The sequence below is a fragment of the Ovis aries genome, chromosome 13 (assembly GCF_016772045.2).
Source record: "Ovis aries strain OAR_USU_Benz2616 breed Rambouillet chromosome 13, ARS-UI_Ramb_v3.0, whole genome shotgun sequence".
NCBI classification, from domain to species: Eukaryota; Metazoa; Chordata; class Mammalia; order Artiodactyla; family Bovidae; genus Ovis; species Ovis aries.
In genome coordinates, this window is record NC_056066.1 from 42,956,853 (window position 1) to 42,978,153 (window position 21,301).

At 42.1% G+C, this 21,301-nt stretch overlaps 1 pseudogene; it reads left to right on the forward strand.

The window, feature by feature from the left end:
• Positions 1 to 6,908: 6,908 nt before the first annotated feature.
• LOC114117584 (dihydrodiol dehydrogenase 3-like) lies at positions 6,909 to 21,067 on the forward strand (annotated as a pseudogene).
• The last annotated feature ends 234 nt before the right edge of the window (positions 21,068 to 21,301 follow it).

The following is a 21,301-nucleotide window of genomic DNA, read 5'->3' on the forward strand; positions in this document are numbered from 1 at the left end:
ACAGCCTTGTCTAACTAAATGAAGCTAAGCCATGCCCGTGGGGTAACCCAAGATGGGCGGGTCATGGTGGGGAGGTCTGACAGAATGTGGTCCACAGGAGAAGGGAATGGCATGCCACTTCAGTATTCTTGCCTTGAGAACCCCATGAACAGTATGAAAAGGCAAAATGATAGGATACCAAAAGAGGAACTCTCCAGGTCATTAGGTGCCCAATATGCTACTGGAGATCAGTGGAGAAATAACTCCAGAAAGAACCTTCCCCTTAGCACTGCTTTTACAGTTTCCCATAGGTTTTGGGTTGTTGTGTTTTCGTTTTCATTTGTTTCTATGCATATTTTGATTATTTTTTTATTTCTTCTGTGATTTGTTGGTTATTCAGCAGTGTGTTGTTCAGCCTCCATATGTTGGAAGTTTTAATAGTTTTTCTCCTGTAATTGAGATCTAATCTTAGTGCATTGTTGTCTGAAAAGATGCTTGGAATGATTTCAAGGTTTTTGAATTCACCAAGGCTAGATTTATGGCTCAGGATGCGATCTATCCTGGAGAAGGTTCCATGTGCACTTGGGAAAAAGTTGACATTCATTGTTTTGGGGTGAAATGTCCCATAGATATCAATTAGGCCTAACTGGTCTATTGTATCATTTAAAGTTTGTGTTTCCTTGTTAATTTTCTGTTTAATAGGTGTGAGTGGTGTATTAAAGTAGCCCACTATTATTGTGTTATTGTTAATTTCCCCTTTCATGTTTGTTAGCATTTGCCTTACATATTGCGGTGCTCCTATGTTGGGTGGATATATATTCATAATTGTTATATCTTCTTCTTGGATTAATCATTTGATCATTATGTAGTGTCCTTCTTTGTCTGTTTTCACACCCTTTATTTTAAAGCCTATTTTATCTGATATGAGTATTGCTCTCTTTTGGTCTCTATTTTCTTTTGGTCTCTGTTTGCATGGAATATCTTTTTCCAGCCCTTCACTTTTAGCCTGTATGTGTCCCTTGTATTGAGGCTGGTCTCTTGTAGACAACACATATAGGAGTCTTGTTTTTGTATGCATTCAGCCAGTCTTTGTCTTTCGGTTGGGGCATTCAACCCATTTACATTTGAGGTAATTATTGATAAGTATGATCCCATTGCCATTCACTTCGTTGTTTTGAATTCAAGTTTATACACCCTTTCTGTGTTTCCTGCCTAGAGAACATCCTTTAGCATTTGTTGGAGAGCTGGTTTGGTGGTGCTGAATTCTCTCAGCTTTTGCTTTTCTTTAAAGCTTTTGATTTCTTGATGGAGAAGTTTAAGTAAAGTGTCGGAACTTCTGAAACCATGCCTTTCCTTTTAAAAATAAGCAGTTTATGAAACAGCATAGACTTAAAAGTAAAAATACTCTTGTTTCCTGATCATTGAAATAATACATAGGTATGACAGAATATTTAGATAGAGAAGGGACAGGATAGGAAATAAAGATCAGCTGTGTTTACCTATTCAATAATACTTACCTTTGGTGCATTTAGCTTGTAATTTTCCTAGACACATATGTGAGTTTGTTTGTTTACAAAGACATATAAACTTCAGTGTACAGATTGCAACTTCATTTAAAACAGCCTAAGTGTCTTGGTAAGCTAAAAATATGATTTAAAAAATCCAGTATTATATTTTGTTTCCTGTATAGCAAGCAGCACATCTTAGTCATTTATGTAATTTCTTATTTGTCTGCCCATGCTCAGCATTTTGATGAATCCTTACATATATTGAGTTTATTCTGGTCATCAAGCAAAACTTTATTGACATTCTTTAGAAAGACATTGTCATATCAACAAGTGTCAATAAGTGAAATGAGAAATGTCTTGAGTCATTAGTCTCATGGAGAATGAGACTGTGAATGAAATCAGAAGAATTTAACTGTTAGAAATGGGTAAGTGCTTGTTGAGATAATTCTGCACAATCTCCCCCATTTCTATACTTCTGTTAGACAGAAGCATCAACTACACTTCATTTCACACAACTTTTCATTTGTAAAACACAGCCTTGAAACACAGAGACAGTGGCTCCCTGCATTTCTCTGGCACAGAGAATGCTTATTCCAGGAAGGAAGAGTGTTCATGGAACATTTAAGAGCCAGAAAGTGGACTGATGTGGGTGGAAGTTAGTGAAGTAGGGAGACAGGAGATGAAGACAGGTCAGAGAGCTGGTGGGGCAGAGGGTCCTTGTCACATAGGCTTTTTTTTTTTTTTTTAAAATTTATTTTTTATTTTTTAAATTTTAAAATCTTTAATTCTTACATGCATTCCCAAACATGAACCCCCCTCCCACCTCCCTCCCCATAACATCTTTCTGGGTCATCCCCATGCACCAGCCCCAAGCATGCTGCATCCTGCGTCAGACATAGACTGGCGATTCAATTCACAAAGGACTTACTGTGAGGAAAATGAAGAAGGATATTTCCAGAACCCTGCTCCCCAATCCCCCGTCATAGCCAATGGCCACCCTGGCCCATCCAGATAGCCGGCTCTATACCCTCACTGCCCACTCTGCCCAGCATGGGTGGCCCTCACCCCGGGGGGAGTGAACTGGATCCAGAGGCACTGAGGGGGCATCTGTGGGCTAGGGGGCACACAGACTGCCCAGTAAACGGGCTGAGTCCTGGGCAGTGTCTGGTGACTCCCTCAGCCTGTTTCAGGAGCAGGAACTGGTGCATGTCTCAGGAGAGTAGTCATGTTCCCGGGCCTCCTGTGGGTCCCCCTGGGTTCACAGCAGCTGCGGGGCTGTGACCTCCCGGGGTCATCCCAGGGCTGCAGTGCCCAGTGTGTGGTGTCTCCAGGGTCTCTCCAGGGAGAACCTCTGAACCCCTGTTCCTCCTCCTCGTCTGGGGCACTCCTGTGGGCTCAGTCCTGATCTAACGGCTTCTCTTCCCTTCCCACCCAGCTCCATGGGGATGTTTCTATCCAGCCTTGGTATGGAGGAGTCTTCCTGCTTGTGTCGTGTGTTTTCAGGAGGTGGGACCCCCTAGTGCGCCTCTGGGGGAGCTGAGCTCAACATCCTCTTGCCCAACTGGAGCTCCTCCCCAGGACAGTGTTTGACATTCACTGTGCACTAAGTGTGGCTCCTGTGATTGTCTAGGAAGAGTCGGTGCTGATTTTGTTTCTTCCTTACATGGATCAGGCTTTTCTGGTAAGGCAGTGGTAAAGAATCTGCCTGACAGTGCTGGAGATACGGGTTTGATCTCAGATCCAGGAAAATCCACTGGAAAAGGAAATGGCAGCCCACTCCAGTATTCTTAGCTGCAGAATCCCATGGACAGAGCAACCTGTGTGGTTACCTTCCATGGCATTGCAATAGTCTGACTTAGCGAATAAACAATAACAAAACTGTTTCATGGCTCGTATTTTTTTCACCTTTTTTTTTTTTTAAGCTTTGTTGTTTCAGCTTTCTTTATTGTATGCCTTTTCTCTCTCTCCCTCTGTGTGTTCATGACTGGGTACTTGGACAAGAACAGGATACCCACTGTTTGCAGATTCATACCACATCCTGATTGTCCTTCACTAGCTGGCATGGCATGTGCCTGGTCATGGGATCAGCCCAACAGGAAACTAAGGGAAACTCAGTTCATTTCTGAGTCAACAACTTACCTGGCCCATGAGAGCCTTTCTGATTCTGGGGAATTTATGATTGTTTTTGAATGCCTTCGGTTCAGTTCAGTTGCTCAGTCGTGTCTGACTCTTTGTGACCCCATGAAACGCAGCACTCCAGGCCATCTTGTCCATCACCAGCTCCTGGAGTTTACCCAAACTCATGTCCATTGAGTTGGTGATGCCACCCAACCATCTCATCCTCTGCCGTTCCCTTCTCCTCCTGCTCCCAGTCTTTCCTACCATCATGGTCTTTTCCAGTGAGCCAGCCCTTCACATCAGGTTGCCAAAGCACTGGAGTTTCAGCTTCTACATCAGTCCTTCCAATGAACACCCAGTACTGATCTCCTTTAGGATGGACTGGTTGGATCTCCTTGCAGTCCAAGGGACTCTAAAGTCTTCTCAAACACCACAGTTCAAAAACATAAATTCTTTGGCACTCAGCTTTTTCATAGTCCAACTCTCACATCCATACATGACTACCAGAAAAACCATAGCCCTGACTAGATGGACCTTTGTTGACAAAGTAATGTCTCTACTTTTTAATATGCTGTCTGGGTTGGTCATAACTTTCTTTTCAAGGAGTCCAAGTAGTAAGCGTCTTTTAATTTCATGGCTGCAGTCACTATCTGCAGTGATTTTGGAGCCCCCCCCCAAAATAAAATCAGCCACTGTGTCCCCATCTATTTGCCATGAAGTTGTGGGACTGGATGCCATGATCTTAGTTTTCTGAATGTTGAGCTTTAAGCCAACATTTTCACTTTCTTTCACTTTCCTCAAGAGGCTCTTTAGTTCTTTTTCACTTTCTGCCCATAACAATTCCTTACTATCCCCCAAATCCATACCCTCGTTCTATCAGAGTTTTACATGGTCTTGTGTGTGGCTCCACCCTTACTCCCTGGCCCTGGCCCCATATATATCTAGTTCCCCTGTAGCTGTAATGAGCCACTCCAGCTGCTCTTCAGTTCAAGCTCAGAAATAAGTGAAATGGACACCAGTTCCAGGCAAGTGCCAAGTAGGGGAAAATATTGCAGGTAAGGATTTCTGCGATGAGTCTGCTTTGAGGGAAGTAGCAGGGTGCTAAGCCGCCACATTTTACAGATCAAGGTGGCTCTGTTCAAGTCAGGGGAGAGATGATTGTGAAAAGAAAAACACACAGAAATATCCTTGCAGTCTTCTGGATCTTCCCTAGTTGCGTGTTCACTTTGTTGCTGTAGGTGTTTGTTTGACTATTTCCCAGAACTCCTATGAAGTTTTTCAGGTGCTTTCTCTTTCCATACTTTCCTTTCCAAGGGAGATGTCACTCCTCCTAGCTCACTATTTTGCTGACATCACTCTATGTGTTCAATTGAATTTTCCTTCACAACATCCCCTTGTACCAGTGCATCATGATTTCCCTTACTCTTCCCAAATTTGTTGCAATTTCAGATGTTTATAGTTTTTTTTTAATGAATAATGCTTAGCACAATAATAAACTATGTAAAATATGTAATGATTACATAATAAGAGTACTCTAAAAAGTTATGTAACTTAGTACAAGGTATAAACAGTCAAGGGTCTGTTTGAACCTGCACATGGTATCCACAAATTGTTAATGATTAATGCCAATAAACACTTTGCCCAAATGTCTGGTTTTGGTATCCTTTTCAGAATTTCACCCTAGTCAGGTCTGTAAGGGTTTCTCAGGTGGCCCAGTGGTATGAATTCTCCTGCCAATGTAAGTGACACAAGAGACTTGGGTTGGATATCTGGATCAGGAAGATACTGTGTTGTTGGAAATGGCAACCCACTCCAGTATTCTAACCAGGAAATTCCATGAACTGTGGAGCCTGGCTGGGTACAGTCCATGGAGTTTTAAAAGAGTCAGACATGACTTACTGATTATACCTCCACCACCATAGGTGTGTAAAACAAAATAATATTGCTGATAGAAAACTTAAAAAGGCAAATTTGGTTTGTTTCACATTTTGATTCTTTATTAAGAGATTACATTTTGGAAAATGCTTAATAATTAACACTTAAAATTTTTTTATTTATTTCTTTTTTAATTGTTATTATTATTTTTTTACTTTACAATATTGTATTGGTTTTGCCACACATCAACATGAATTCGCCATGGGCGTACATGTGTTCCCAATCCCAAACCTCCCTCCCACTCTCCCCCCCCCAACCCCCGACACCATCCCTCCGGGTCATCCTGGTGCACCAGCCCCAAGCATCCTGTACCCTGCTTTGAACCTAGACTGACGATTCGTTTCTTATATGATATTATACATGTTTCAATGCCATTCTCCCAAATCATCCCACTCTCTCCCTCTCCCACAGAGTCCAAAAGACTGTTCTATACATCTGTGTCTCTTTTGCTGTCTCGCATACAGGGTTATTGTTACCATCTTTCTAAATTCCATATATATGCATTAGTATACTGAATTGGTGTTTTTCTTTCTGGCTTAGTTCACTCTGTGTAATAGGCCCCAGTTTCATTCACCTCATTAAAACTGATTCAAATGTATTCTTTTTAATGGCTGAGTAATACTCCATTGTGTATATGTACCACAGCTTTCTTGTCCTTTCATCTGCTGATGGACATCTAGGTTGCTTCCATGTCCTGACTATTATAAACAGTGCTGTGATGAACATTGGGGTACACGTGTCTCTTTCAATTCTGGTTTCCTTGGTGTGTATGCCCAGAAGTGGGATTGCTGGGTCATAAGGCAGTTCTATTTCCAGTTTTTAAAGGAATCTCCACACTGTTCTCCATAGTGGCTGTACTAGTTTGCATTTCCACCAACAGTGTAAGAGGGTTCCCCTTTCTCCACACCCTCTCCAGCATTTATTACTTGTAGACTTTTGGATCGCAGCCATTCTGACTGGTGTGAAATGGTACCTCATTGTGGTTTTGATTTGCATTTCTCTGATATTTTAATTGTGTGACTAGTGTGTCTTTCTGTACTATGAAGTAGTTGTTTCAGTTGATGTTTGATCAAAAGTTGGCTTCATAATTAAAAAAGTGAATTGACTGATATGTGGAGGTGTCTGTGTAATGTTTGGTCAATAATTGTTTGGCAGATATTATCATTATATAATTTAAGTTTTTTCTGATTAAAAAAAAACAATTGTACTGGATTCAATTCTCTTCTTACTCTCTGGGCACTGGTTTAATCCTTATCCTCCTCCAATGTATCTGCTAACACTGGACAGTCAGCTGGGGTGTTAATGTCCTGTTATTTATAACCTGTAAAAGCAGAAGAAAAGATCAGTCTGCTTATTCAGGTTAGAAACAGGCAATGGATCCCAAAGGCCAGAGAGTGAAGCTAAATGATAGCCATTTCATTCCTGTCCTGGGATTTGGCATCACTGTACCTAAAGAGTAACAGAGGTGGTTTGAGGTTGAGATATAAATAGTAGTAGATGTAACATAATTGGAAAGGACTTGCATTGTCAAGCACTAAGCTCCTGTGTGACTCTGGGAGGGTCACGTGGTTCCACTAACCAGGCTAGAACCATGCCTTGTGAAAGGGGAGAGAGCATCCAATCTTCACTCTGCATCAGGGTCTGAGGCTGTGCTCACCTGCAGATTTCTCTGGGTTCCCCTCCAGTTTCCATCTCTTTCCCAGCTTAGCAGAAGCAGTGAGACTCTGCTGTCCAGAACATTGACTGTCAGCTGCTTCTCTCTGAGGGGGATTGCAATGGCCAGGTTTCTCTGTATATTTTAGTAGTTTCAGAACTCCTTCCTCCTTCCAAAAAGACACGACCTAGAGAAATATTTGAGGTACAAGGTCCTGAAGATGCAATGGCTGAAAACTAATGGGAGGGAATTGCTTTTCTACTACGAGTGTCTGCTTGGTCCCAGGCCAGACACACTGCAGCTGCAGTTGTGTTTTTCACTCTACTTCCATTTCTGCTTGACTACTTCTTCTAATGGGAATTGTACTGTCATTTGAGGGGATAAGCTACAGTCTTACAGGCCAGGCTTTGTAAAGTATTTTTGGGTTTTGTTGTGTCTCTTTATTAAAGTATAGTTTTCATTGCTTGGAAATGAGGGGCTAGTGGACAAGTTTCTAGACTGGAAGCCAGACAGTTTTCTGTCCCTCTGGTCTTTAGAGTAGGTAGCTGTGACAAGGGGCTGCTACTGCTACTGCTAGGTCACTTCAGTCGTGTCCAACTCTGGGTGACCCCGTAGACGGCAATCCACCAGGCTCCCCCATCCCTGGGATTCTCCAGGCAAGAACACTGGAGTGGGTTGCCATTTCCTTCTCTAATGCATGAAAGTGAAAAGCGAAAGTGAAGTCACTCAGTTGTATCTGACTCTTAGCGACCCCATGGACTGCAGCCTACCAGGCTCCTCCATCCATGGGATTTTCCAGGCAAGAGTACTGGAGTTGGGTACCATCGCCTTCTCTGGACAAGGTGCTGACTGGTCCTTAACTTGTGTCTCACTTCTTTGTCTATAAAACAGAAGGAAATATTCAGAGACCTTTACAAGACAGAAGACAGGGCTTGTTTCCTTGTGGTGCAAAGTGGGATGAGGGGAGGGAAGGGACCAGGCTATACTGAAGCTTACTGGTTCATTTCTTGGTACATTCCCAAATAACTGAGTATTTAAGAAAAACCAGGGCCCAACAGAGGGAAGTTAGACCAGTTATCTAGTTCCTTGAAACAGGAAAGATTCTGAATCCGATAAAAAGAAATGGAGTATTATGCAGCACTAAAAACAAAGTTAATCCTGCCATTTGCAACCAAACAGATCAACCTGGAGAACATTAAGTGAAATGAGAGAAGCCAGAAATAGAAAGACAAATACTTCATGATCTCTATATGGGTGAAATCTAAAAAAGTGGAACTCACAGAAGAAGAGAGTAGAGAAATGGTGACCAGAAGTTGAGGACAAGGCTGGGAGAAAAGGGAAAGATGTTGGTCAAAGGGACAGACCTTCAGTTTGAGATGAATAAGTCTTGACCCCTGATGTTCAGGACGGTGACTCCAGTTGATAACAATGGATTCTATCTTGAGATTTGCAGATTTGAAAGCAGATCTTTAGTGTTCTCACAACCCCCCTCACAAGATAGCTATGTGAGGTGATGGATCTCCTGGTAGCTTGACTGCGATCATCAATAACAGTGGGTAATTATAAGCAGTACTGACAGTATTTTACCTCTAGTGCCACCTGGTGCTGGTTGTAAAGAACCTCGCTGCCAGTGCAGGAGACATAAGAGGTTAAGGGTTCAATCCCTGGGTTGGGAAGAACGCTGGAGGAGGGCATGGCCATCCACTCCTGGATTTTTGCCTGGAGAATCCCTTGAACAGAGGAGCCTGGTGGGCTTTGGTTGCCATAGGGTGGCAAAGAGTTGGACATGACTGAAGCACCTTAGCATGCATGCACTTTTATGAAAATATCACTTTGTATACCTTGACTATATATATATATACATATATATATATATATTTTTGGTGTATTCTGTGTGGCTTCACTGGTAGCCAGAAGTCTTAGAAGTTTTCACCTTGTTTCTTGATGCTTTTACCATACATCTCGTACCTTTGTCAATTTTGCTTCAGACATCTCAAAATATAAATCCTATCCATGGGTTCTAACAGCTAATCATTGAACCTGGAGGTAGCCTTCGGGTCCTCTGATCAACCACTGATTGCCTGAGGTTGATGAGTTCCTGGGTGTCCATTTAATTGCTGACCAGGGACATTCAGGAAACTGTCATGGGTTCATCACACACATACAGAACTACCCAAAGAAAAGTTGAATCTTGGGAAGATCAAAGCTTGTGCTTTAACAATCTTTTAACCCATGTGAATATGCATTACCTTTGTTGCTCATGTAGGTTACTAAGAGCGAAGCTCTGGAGGCAACCAAATTTGCTATAGGTTGGGTTCCACCATATTGACTGTGCTTGTGTGTACCAAAATGAAGAGCAGGTTGGCCAAGCCATTCGAAGCAAGATTGCAGATGGCACTGCAAAGAGAGAAGACATTTTCGATACTTCAAAAGTGCTATGTGCGTGTCGTGTGTGTGCACATGTGGGCAACTGATTGTGCCCAGGTGACTATTGTATAATAAGATCATTGTTTGATAAAGAGTTGCTTGGTGACCCATGTTTATTGTTACATTCCTAAAGTATTAGAATTCCCTGGTGGTCCAATGGTTAAGACTCAGTGCTTTATTGCCATGAGCCCAGATTCAATCTTTGGTCAGTGAAGTAATACTCCAAAATCCATGTTTTAAGCAACTGCCACTGCCTCCCCCCACCCCCACAATTTTCCTAAAGTATTATTAACACAGCTTCCATTCTTTAATCTCTGCAGCTTTGGTGCACTTTCCTTTGACCAGATTTGGGCCGACCAGCCTTGGAAAAGTCACTGAAAGATCTCCAACTGGACTATGTTGATCTTTATCGCATTCATTTCCCAGTGGCCATGAAGGTTGGAAATTTGTGTAATCACTGCTATAGTACTTCTTTTTTGCAGAATGTGTATCAATTTGCATGGATTGTTGAATTAAAGATTTGTCTTAGTAGGTTATAGCAAGGGTTTCACTAGAGTAGAATCCCCCTAATAATCATTTGCTATCATCTTTTTACTGATTTTCTTTGAATCTGTTACAGGCCTCCCAGAGAAAGGAGTTAAAGAATCTCTCAATGTCTACCTCAAAAATTTGAGGAAATAGAAATAGGTAGGTTCTGCACATAGTCTTGAATATGACTCCTGAGACTCTAGGGATTTCATGAAACAAGAGTTTGGTGCAGCCATGATGAACAATGACACTATCTTACATCGAATGTGATGAGTTCTTATCCCTTTTCATCCTTTTGAGTTGAGCAGATTTGGTGGGTGCCCCATCTGGGTGCTAAAACTAGCAGACATCATAGGGACTTGGGAAACTTTGCCTACACTGTTGCTTGTCTCCATGATGAAGTTTGTAGACTGCACTTAGACTTTAAGAACTGTATTATTATGCTGTATTATTATGTAGATGGGAGTTTCCTGGCAGTCCAGTAGTTATGACTCCATGCTTTCACTGCTGAGGCAAGTTGAGTTGAGGGAAGGTGTTCAATCTATGTTTGGGGAATTAAGATCCCACAAACCTGAGGGAAAAAACAAACAAACAAACCCCACAATGAAACTACAACAACAAAAAACTGTGTTATATAGAACTCTTGATTTTAAGTTACAGAAATCTACTCAAGCCATTCTATGCAAAATAGCTTAGAGGACTATGTAGATGGGAAGTCCAAGCCATGGATAGATTTAAGAATTTGCTATACTCTTCAGAAATGTCTATTTTTTCTATCTCTTATCATGGCACTGGAGGCTTTCCCTGTGGCTCATCAGTAAAGAATCTGCCTGCAATGGAGGAGCTGCAGGAGATGTGGGTTTGATCTCTGGATGGGAAGATTCCCTGGAGGAGAGTCTGGCAACCCACTCCAGTATTCTTGCCTGGAGAATCCCATAGACAGAGGAGCCTGGTGGGCTACAGTCCATGGGGACACAAAGAGTCAGAAATGACTGAAGCAACTTAGCAAACACACACACCATGGCATTACTCATGATTTGCTTTATTTTTACTGAACATTGGTGACATTTTCTACTGGTGGCAAATATGGTCTTGGGGCAGCTCAAGGCTCATGGTCACGAACGTTTGAGAGCATGTCTGGATCTTCCATATTCCATATCAACCTAACCAGAGCCTTGCTGGTTCACATGCCTGCCTAGGGCATCTGATGCTCAGATGGAAAAGGAAGTCTGATTATCTAGTCACATCAAGATTGATATTTTTATTCTGGAAATTATGTCACATAACTTACTGCCTTTTCCAGCTCAAGAGAAGCATTTCAAAAGAGCCAAGTACAAGGAACAGACAAAATCTGCAAAAGTTGTGGGAATTTCCTTTTAGGACCTAGAAAAACATATTTATTACAACATATATATATATAATATATAATATATATATTAAGTGTAAGAGACTAGAATATGCCTCCCTCCTAAAGACATTGCTTACAACTCCATATATGCAAATACTAGTATCCAGAATATTGTAACAACTACCTCATGGAGGTTTACTACCTGGTGCCAAGCAGCCAGGCTAAATGTAGAGATATTACTTTGTGACATCTCTAAAATGACTACCTCTATTCCAGCCAGGGGAGGAATTACTTCCAAAAGATGAAAATGGAAAAATGATATTAGACTCAGTGGATCTCTGTCGTACATGGGAGGTGAGTCTAGGGAGGAGCAAATCAGGGGAGGAGCCAGGAGAGGGGGGACCTCCTTCATTTCTTCCACCTGTGAGAATGGGCTGTGGACCATCAGACTCAGCAGTTCATGAATCTAAGGGTTGTGATGCTGGGGTTTGGGGGAGGAAACCATTGCTGGAATGCTCACAGAGAGGAACGAAGGAGGAGAATATGGGACAGGGAAGACGGGCATCTCTTTCCTTCCGTGTGATATGTCTTCTCAGGGATTTTTCTAAGGAGGAAGTGGTAATTGTTGCTTTTGTGTCACAAGTTCTTTTTTCCTCTTGATAAGCAATTGATTCTTGATGGGTGACCTTGTTGATAGAAAATTTTTCAGCATTTATTTTTGCTCTATTGCCCATTCTAAATGACTGCGCACCCCCCCTTCTTCCCTAGGCCCTGGAGAAGTGTAAGGATGCAGGGCTGACCAAGTCCATCGGGGTGTCCAGCTTCAACCACAAGCAGCTGGAGAAGATCCTGAACAAGCCGGGGCTCAAGTACAAGCCCGTCTGCAACCAGGCGAGCAGCTCGGCTCCTCTCCCTCCTGCTCTTTACAACCTCCCTCTTGCCATGGAGCTTGATGTCTGTCTGTCCTCCCCTCCTGTTCATCCGACCTTTGTGGGCAGAATATTCTAGAGGGCAGAGCCTCTGTGTGGATGGAATACCATGAATAGAACCCACAGTGGTATCTCTGTTTGATAAAGTCTGGGTGGAAAAGCTGGCGGCGGGGGGTCGGTGGGGGGTCCTGCTAAATTGTGGTGGAGACTGAGGAAAGGTAAGGGAGGTGAAGAAGGGTTAGACTAGTCACCCAGAACTTAGAGGAAGGTGGTGTTCACCTGAGCCTAAAGGGTGTACAGAAATGGATGTTGAAAGTGCCTGGGAGGGAGCTTATGGACGGGAAGGAGGACCACGAAACATGGCATAGAGTGTAAAGAAAGTTAAATCAGACAATATTGGTTTAAAATTTGTGTGGAGTTTGGATGGCTGAATCCTTAGTCTTAGTGTTTCAGCTTTTCTGGGTCTTCAGTACCAAAAATGTGCTGAAAACTATGAAAGTCATCCAGGTGAAAGGCTGAATTTAACGGCTCATGGTGATATTAACAATCAATAAAATATTTACTCAGAAACATTTACTCATATGTAGAGCTCACCTTGTGATTACTCAAGCTTGGAATGGTTCTCTCATCCAAGTCTATCATAAAATTAACTTTTAAGTACACTTTTCTCTATTTTTATCTTGATGTTGATATTTCAAGTTTACATTTAAGTTGTAGTTTTTCCTTTAGCATTTTTTAAACTTTTAATTCTCTGTTTTATTAATATTACTTTCCCATATAATCTGACACTCTTCTCTGTTGGCATTCTACAGGTGGAATGTCACCCTTATCTCAATCAGGGTAAACTATTGGATTTCTGCAAGTCCCATGATATTGTTCTTGTTGCCTATAGTGCTCTGGGATCCCAAAGAATAAAAGGATGGTAATGAACCCTAAGGAAGACAACACGGTGTTTACCTAAAATTCAGTTTTTGATGAAATGGTTTAAATCATGCAGTACTGAACAATAACTGAGAAGTAAAGAAAAAATTCCACGAGTTTGGCAGTCTTGGTCTCAACTCAATCATGAATCTGAATTACATGCAGAACTTTGTAAACACAGAATGGGAGGTGACTCAGTTGAGGTTCTGATTCAGTTTGTCTTCAACTAAGTCATGGAATTTGTATTTCTAACAAGATTCCAGGTCATACTGATGATGCTGGTCCCTGGAGCACACTTTGAGAAGCACTGGTCTAGAGTGGACCTACTTGGTCTGTTTGAGAAGCCTCCTTAGACACTGAGAATTTAGTCTCAGTTCCTCAGCATTTCTGAATTTCCTTCCAGGGTGAACCAGAACCACCCCGTTCTCTTGGAGGACCCGGTTCTTTGTGCCATTGCCAAAAAGAACAAGCAGACCCCAGCTCTGGTTGCCCTCCTCTACCAGATACAACGTGGGGTTGTGGTTCTGATCAAGAGTTTCAACAAGAAGCAGATCAAAGAAAACATACAGGTGATGATGAGTGGGGTTGTGGGTAGAGGGCTTCTAAGGAATATCCTTCACGAGAGTCATTCTTTATCCGTCTCTCAAGACTTTCCTTGAGTCAAGACAAAGACACCTGTTCTCCCCTATGCATGAATACCTTGTGTGTGTTCCTGGTAGTTTTCTCCTCCTGATGTGGCAACAGGAAAGGTGGCATGGCTGGAGAGGGTTAATGTTGGACAGATGTGTGTGATCAGCTGCTCAGTCTTGTCTGCTCTTTGTGACCCCATGGACTGTAGCCTGCCAGGCTGGTCTGTCCATGGGGGTTTTTAGGCAAGAATACTAGAGTGGGTCTCCATGCCCTCCTCCAAGGGATCTTCCCAACCCAGGGACTGAACTCAGGTCTCCCACATTGCGGGCAGATTCTTCACTGTCTGAGTCACCAGGGAAGCCCAAGAACACTGGAGTTGGTAACTTATTCCTTCTCCAGGGGATGTTCCTAACCCAGGAATTGAACTGGAGTCTCCTGCATTGCAGGCAGATTCTTTGCCATCTGAGCCAAGGTTGGACAGATAACAGAGATTTATTTCCAGTGTTACTTCTGCAATTTATTCTGTCGCCTTGTGCAAATGGCATCTTATTATCTTTGTTCTTAGTTGATGAAACTGTGAATTTTTTAGGCTGTTTGGACTGCTCCAACAAAATACCACGGATTGAGTGGCTGAGAAAAAATGAAATTTCTTTCTCCCATTTATGAAGCTGGAGTCTTGAGGTCAGGGGGCTTGTGTGGTTGGTTGAGGGCCCTGCTCCAGGTCACAAGCTTCTCCTTGTAATTTAACATGGTGGAGGGGAAAACAGAGTATTTCCCTGAATACTAACAAGGTTGCATGTTCATACATTTAATCTCCATGAGTTTCTGCCTTCAAGAAGCTCCTCTTCAAGACTTTGTCCACTTAGCTAGGTTGTTTCTTTTTAGACTTCTGTGTGGGAGACCTACATTTTCCCCTTAGTGTAGCTGCACAGAAAACTCCCCAATTTCAGAATTTAATGTAGAGAACAGTTATGCTTCTCTTGATTCTGTGGTTTGACAGTCAGCCTGCACTCAGCTAAGCTGTTGTCCTCTTAGCTGGGTTCACACATGCATTTACAGTTCAGTGCAGAGCAGCTCTGCAGTTCTGCTTTAGCAGGTGGATGTGGCTCTTGTTTGAGGAGCATGCACGCTTCTCTGCATAGTTTTTCATATATGTTTGGCTAGACTGTTGTCAACTGATTGGTCTTCATCTCAGCACAGTGCTGTGATCCCGTCAGTGATTAGGAAAAAAATCCTCTTCCTGTCTGAGATCAGATCTGGCTCAGCACTTCTGGGAAATATCACTGTTCAGTGCCACAGGTTACAGGTCAGGCCAAGTCAAGGGGAAGGGAAATTGTCCCCTGATCAATTGTTTCCATTTTTCCATTTAAATTGGTTCTGTAATCTAGCTGAAACTGATTATCTAAGATAATACGAAAATAGATACATACACTTTTCAGTTCAGTTCAGTTTAGTTCAGTCGCTCAGTCATGTCCAACTCTTTGGGACCCCATGAATCACAGCACACCAGGACTCCCTGTCCATCACCAACTCCCAGAGTTCACCCAAACCCATGTCCATTGAGTTGGTGATGCCGTCCAGCCATCTCATCCTCTGTTGTCCCCTTCTCCTCTTGCCCCCAATCCCTCCCAGCATCAGGGTCTTTTCCAGTGAGTCAACACTTCGCATGAGGTGGCCAAAGTACTGGAGTTTCAGCTTCAGCATCAGTCCTGATCTCCTTTAGAATGGGCTGGTTGGATCTCCTTGCAGTCCAAGGGACTCTCAAGAGTCTTCTCCAACACCACAGTTCAAAAGCATCAATTCTTTGGTGCTCACCTTTCTTCACAGTCTAACTCTGACATCCATACACGACTACTGGAAAAACCATAGCCTTGACTAGATGGGCCTTTGTTGGCAAAGTAATATCCCTGCTTTTGAATATGCTATCTAGGTTGGTCATATCTTTCCTTCCAAGGGGTAAGTGTCTTTTAATTTCATGGCTGCAATCACCATCTGCAGTGATTTGGGAGCCCAGAAAAATAAAGTCTGACACTGTTTCCACTGTTTCCCCATCTATTTCCCATAAAGTGATGGGACCAGATGGCATGATCTTCGTTTTCTTAATGTTGAGCTTTAAGCCAACTTTTTCACTCTCTTCTTTCACTTTCATCAAGAGGCTTTTTAGTTCCTCTTCACTTTCTGCCATAAGGGTGGTGTCATCTGCATATCTGAGGCTATTGATATTTCTCCCGGCAATCTTGATTTCAACTTGTGCCTCTTCCAGCCTAGAGTTTCTTATGATGTACTCTGCATATAAGTTAAATAAGCAGGGTGACAATATACAGCCTTGATGTACTCCTTTTCCTATTTGGAACCAGTCTGTTGATCCATGTCCAGTTCTAACTGTTGCTTCCTGACCTGCATACAGATTTCTCCAGAAGCAGGTCAGGTGGTCTGGTATTCCCACCTCTTTCAGAATTTTCCATAGTTTATTGTGATCCACACAGTCAAAGGCTTTGGCATAGTCAATAAAGCAGAAATAGATAATTTTCTGGAACTCTCTTGCTTTTTCCATGATCCAGTGGGTGTTGGCAATTTGATCTCTGTTTCTTTTTCTAAAGCCAGCTTGAACATCAGGAAGTTCACGGTTCCTGACTTGGAGAATTTTGAGCACTACTTTACTAGCATGTGAGATGAGTGCAATTGTGCAGTAGTTTGAGCATTCTTTGGCATTGCCTTTCTTTGGGTTTGGAATGAAAACTGACCTTTTCCAGTCCTGCGGCCCCTGCTGAGTTTTCCAAATTTGCTGGCATATTGAGTGCAGCACTTTCACAGCATCATCTTTCAGAATTTGAAATAGCTCAACTGGAGTTCCATCACCTCCACTAGCTTTGTTCATAGTCGTGCTTTCTAAGGCCCACTTGACTTCACATTCTAGGATGTCTGGCTCTAGGTGTGTGATCACACCATCATGATTATCTGGGTCGTGAAGATCTTTTTTGTACAGTTTTTGTATTCTTGCCACCTCTTCTTAATATCTTCTGCTTCTGTTAGGTCCATACTATTTCTGTCCTTTATCGAGCCCATCTTTACATGAAATGTTCCCTTGGTATCTCTAATTTTCTTGAAGGGAGCTCTAGTCTTTCTCATTCTGTTATTTCCCTCTATTTCTTTGCAGTGATCACTGAGGAAGGCTTTTTTATCTCTTCTTACTATTCTTTGGAACTCTGCATTCAGATGCTTATATCTCTCCTTTTCTCCTTTGCTTTTCACCTCTCTTCTTTTCACAGCTATTTTTAGGGCTCCTCAGACAGCCATTTTGCTTTTTGCATTTCTTTTCCATGGAGATATTCTTGATCCCTGTCTCCTGTACAATGTCATGAACCTCCGTCCATAGTTCATCAAGCACTGCTTATCAGATATAGTTCCTTAAATCTATTTCTCACTTCCAATGTATAACCATAAGGGATTTGATTTAGGTCATACCTGAATGGTCTAGTGGTTTTTCCTACTTTCTTCAATTTAAGTCTGAATTTGGCAATAGAGTTCATGATCTGAGTTGCTGTCAGCTCCTGGTCTTGTTTTTGCTGACTGTATAGAGCTTCTCCATCTCTGGCTGCAAAGTGTATAATCAATCTGATTTCGTATTGAGTCAGGAGTGTCCAAAGGCAATGTGTTTGGAAAAAGATTTTAGTTCGTTTTCTGTCACAAGTGATTCACTTAGAAAGATAAAGGACTGATGCACTATAATGTTTGTGAAGTGGACAGAGAAGGAGAAGGTGTGGGAAGGAAAGATGAGAACTCAGGAGAGGGTCCCAGGTTGTTCTCCTGAAAGCTGAGGACAAACACGGCTTCCCTGTCCCCTTCTCGTGTCTCTATCCAGCTGGAAAATCCTCCAGTCTCCAGAGGGGAGGCTGTCTCCTTAGGGGAGAGGTTAATGCGATTGTTCCTTCCTTCTAGGTGTTTGACTTTGAGCTGAGTCCAGAAGACATGAAAGCAATCGATGGCATCAACAGAAATATAAGATACAATGAGATACTATTGTAAGTGACTTGCAGATATTTCACACATACACTGTTTTCTGTAGCAGGCAGGTCAGCAGGAGAACTAAGCTTTTCAAAAGCTTAATTCTGGGAAGAGAGTCCTGATTTCCAGTGTAGGCATAAACCAGGGGCTTCCTGCAGAACTCAGATGAGAAGTTTCCTCCATGGATCCATCTCTGACCAACAGAAATGTGACTTGTGCCCAGGACAGTCCATCAGTAGAATCCCCAGATTTGACATCATGGTGATTTCACTACTAGTGTGCCTCTTCTCAGGGTGGAGGGTGGAGGGACCCAGGATACACAAAGGGCACAGTGCCTGCAGCCCACTATTCTTTCAGGGACCTGTGAATGTGTTTCTTCTTTAATTCTTTTTGTATCAGGGGAAAATTATTATATTAATAATAGCTATATTAATAACAGCTATATAAGAATGACTCCATCATGCATTACACACATGTTTTGTTGTTGTTCAGCTGCGAAGTCCTGTCTGACTCTTTTGCAACCCCATGGACTATAGCCTACCAGGCTCTTTTGTCCATGGGATTTCCCAGGCATTCCAGGATCTTCCCACCCCAGGGGTTGAACCCATGTCTCCTGCATGGGCAGTGGGGTCCTTTACTACTGAACAACCTGGGAAGCCTGCGTTGGTGTTTGCCTACGTACAGTCATAAAATGTCAAGTTAATGTTTTTCTGGAGGGATCCAGGCAGGCCAATGTGCACCAGTGCTCAGAAGTCACGGGGGACCTACTTCGACTCCCTCCCCTAAGTGGCTGGTGGGTTTTCTCCCTAATGGGCATTTCTTCTCCAAGACATTATCCATTTATTTCAAATTGATCTCTTCATTGGCCGTTTTCCATATTCCAACTCCCATTTCATCATCCTTATAATTTCAAAAAACTGAATTACAAGTAGGTCATTAACTGACCCTCCACTGAATGACTTCTGTGTCCTTAGCAGGACACGCCCAGGGAAGATCGGCTGGGTGTTTGGTTTTCTGAGTTAACACTTACCCCACTGTAGTTTCTGTCCATCAGGGGTACATCCCTTTGGAAGCCCCTATCACCTGGATTTTGACTTAGTCACTAACATGCAACTCCAGCTGCCTAATTACTGAAGAAGGAGATCAGGATTGAAGAGACAAAATAGAAATTTGGAAGGGAGTTTTGAGAAATGAGAATACAAATAATGGCAAAATGAAGATTTAATTTCAGTGAAAGATCTCAAAACTGCCCCTGTTGTTGCAAAGCTATGTCATGATTCTAAGAAAAGATATGAAACATGGAAAAAACATGGAAAGCTCCTCTTCTGTACTCAAAGGCTTTTAAGTTCCCTAAGGCTTTTTAATTCTATGTTCTCCTTCACTGGGCTGTGAATGCTTATCTTTGTGGGCTCAACTAAATAGCACAGCTCCTGGAAGATGGAATTGCTAAAAATGCACTTTATAATAAATTGGATTTAAAAGAACACATTAGAATGAAAAGTACAAACATGGAAAAAAGGAAAACAGCAGTAATACAAATTGCTGAATGTTTTAATATATTATAAAGTAAGAGACTCCCAGGACTGATCTCCTTTAGAATGGACTGGTTGGATCTCCTTGCAGTCCAAGGGACTCTCAAGAGTCTTCTCCAACACCACAGTTTAAAAGCATCAATTCTTTGGTGCTCACCTTTCTTCACAGTCCAACTCTGACATCCATACATGACTACTGGAAAAACCATAGCCTTGTCTAGACGGACCTTTGTTGGCAAAGTAATGTCTCTGCTTTTGAATATGCTATCTAGGTTGGTCATAACTTTCCTTCCAAGAGTAAGCGTTTTTAATTTCATGGCTGCAATCACCATCTACAGTGATTTTGGAGCCCCCCAAAATAAAGTTTGACACTGTTTCCACTGTTTCCCTGTCTATTGCCCATGAAGTGATGGGACCAGATGCCATGATCTTCGTTTTCTGAATGTTGAGCTTTAAGCCAACTTTTTCACTCTCCTCTTTCACTTTCATCAAGAAGCTTTTTAGCTCTTCTTCACTCTCTGCCATAAGGGTGGTGTCATCTGCATATTTGAGGTTATTGATATTTCTCCCGGCAATCTTGATTCCAGCTTGTGCCTCTTCCAGCCTAGCGTTTCTCATGATGTTCTATGCATATAAGTTAAATATGCAGGGAGTTGGTGATGGACAGGGAGGCCTTGAGTGCTGCAATTCATGGGGTCATAAAGAGTTGGACAAGACTGAGTGACTGAACTGAATTGAAAGTAAGAAAATAATGATCCCACTTTGTGCTGTGTGATTATTGAGGTGTACGTGGTATCTCTTCATCAGATGACAAATTCCTTAATGGAGACACCCTGAATTTTGGGGGGTTCTCAGTATCTGCTTATCCATGGATGTGTGAAAAAGAGTAGCTAATTTGTTCACTGTGATTCTTCTCCTCATCTAGGGACAGAAGTTCCACCTGTGTCTGAAATGATGCCCACAGTTAGTCCTATGTCTTGTGCTGTTGTATAAATTGTAACCTGAGTCAACCTACCTGTCACTGTGGAGTGAATGTTACACGTGAATGTTGGGACTGGACGTGCAGGTGCCGTGTGCACATGGAGCAGGCACCTGCAGGTGTGCTTGTCGGGGGAGAAGGAGGGACGTGTTTGTAGATTTAGAGTTTTAGCCCTTCCTGACCACATTCACAGAACAATGTTCTCTATGGCAACATGGCTGATTTAATAAATGAATCCTCCTTCTTCTCTTTCAGTGGTGTTGGTCACCCAGAATATCCATTCTCTGAAGAATATTGACTCTCAGCTCTCACCGTGGTTCTTTGAGAATGTCTTGCTTCTAGGGCAGTGAAGATTTTTGTACTATGTGAAGGTGCTTAAATGAAGTGTCTGAAATTTTGAAAGCTTGCTTTTCCTTTTAAAACATTTAACACTTTACGAAACAATAAAGACTTCAAAGTAAGAATGCTTCTATTTTTCTGATAATTAAAGTAATACATACAAATTACACAAAATTAGGAAAAAGAAGGCAAAGGATTGAAAATAAAAATAAGCTGTGGTTAACCATTTTAATAATACTTCCGTGCATTTTTCTCTGCAAATGTGTGTGATTTTTTATTTACAAAGAGAAGGAATCTTCAATCTACAGGTTGTATACTTATTTTTAAACAGTGTAATTATCTTGGTAAGATAAAAATACCATTTACAAATCCAGCATTATATTTTGCTTACTCTAAGGCAGCAAATCTTATTCACTTAATTTCTTAATTGTGTGCCTAGAAATTGTTTTATCAATAGATATTAATTAAA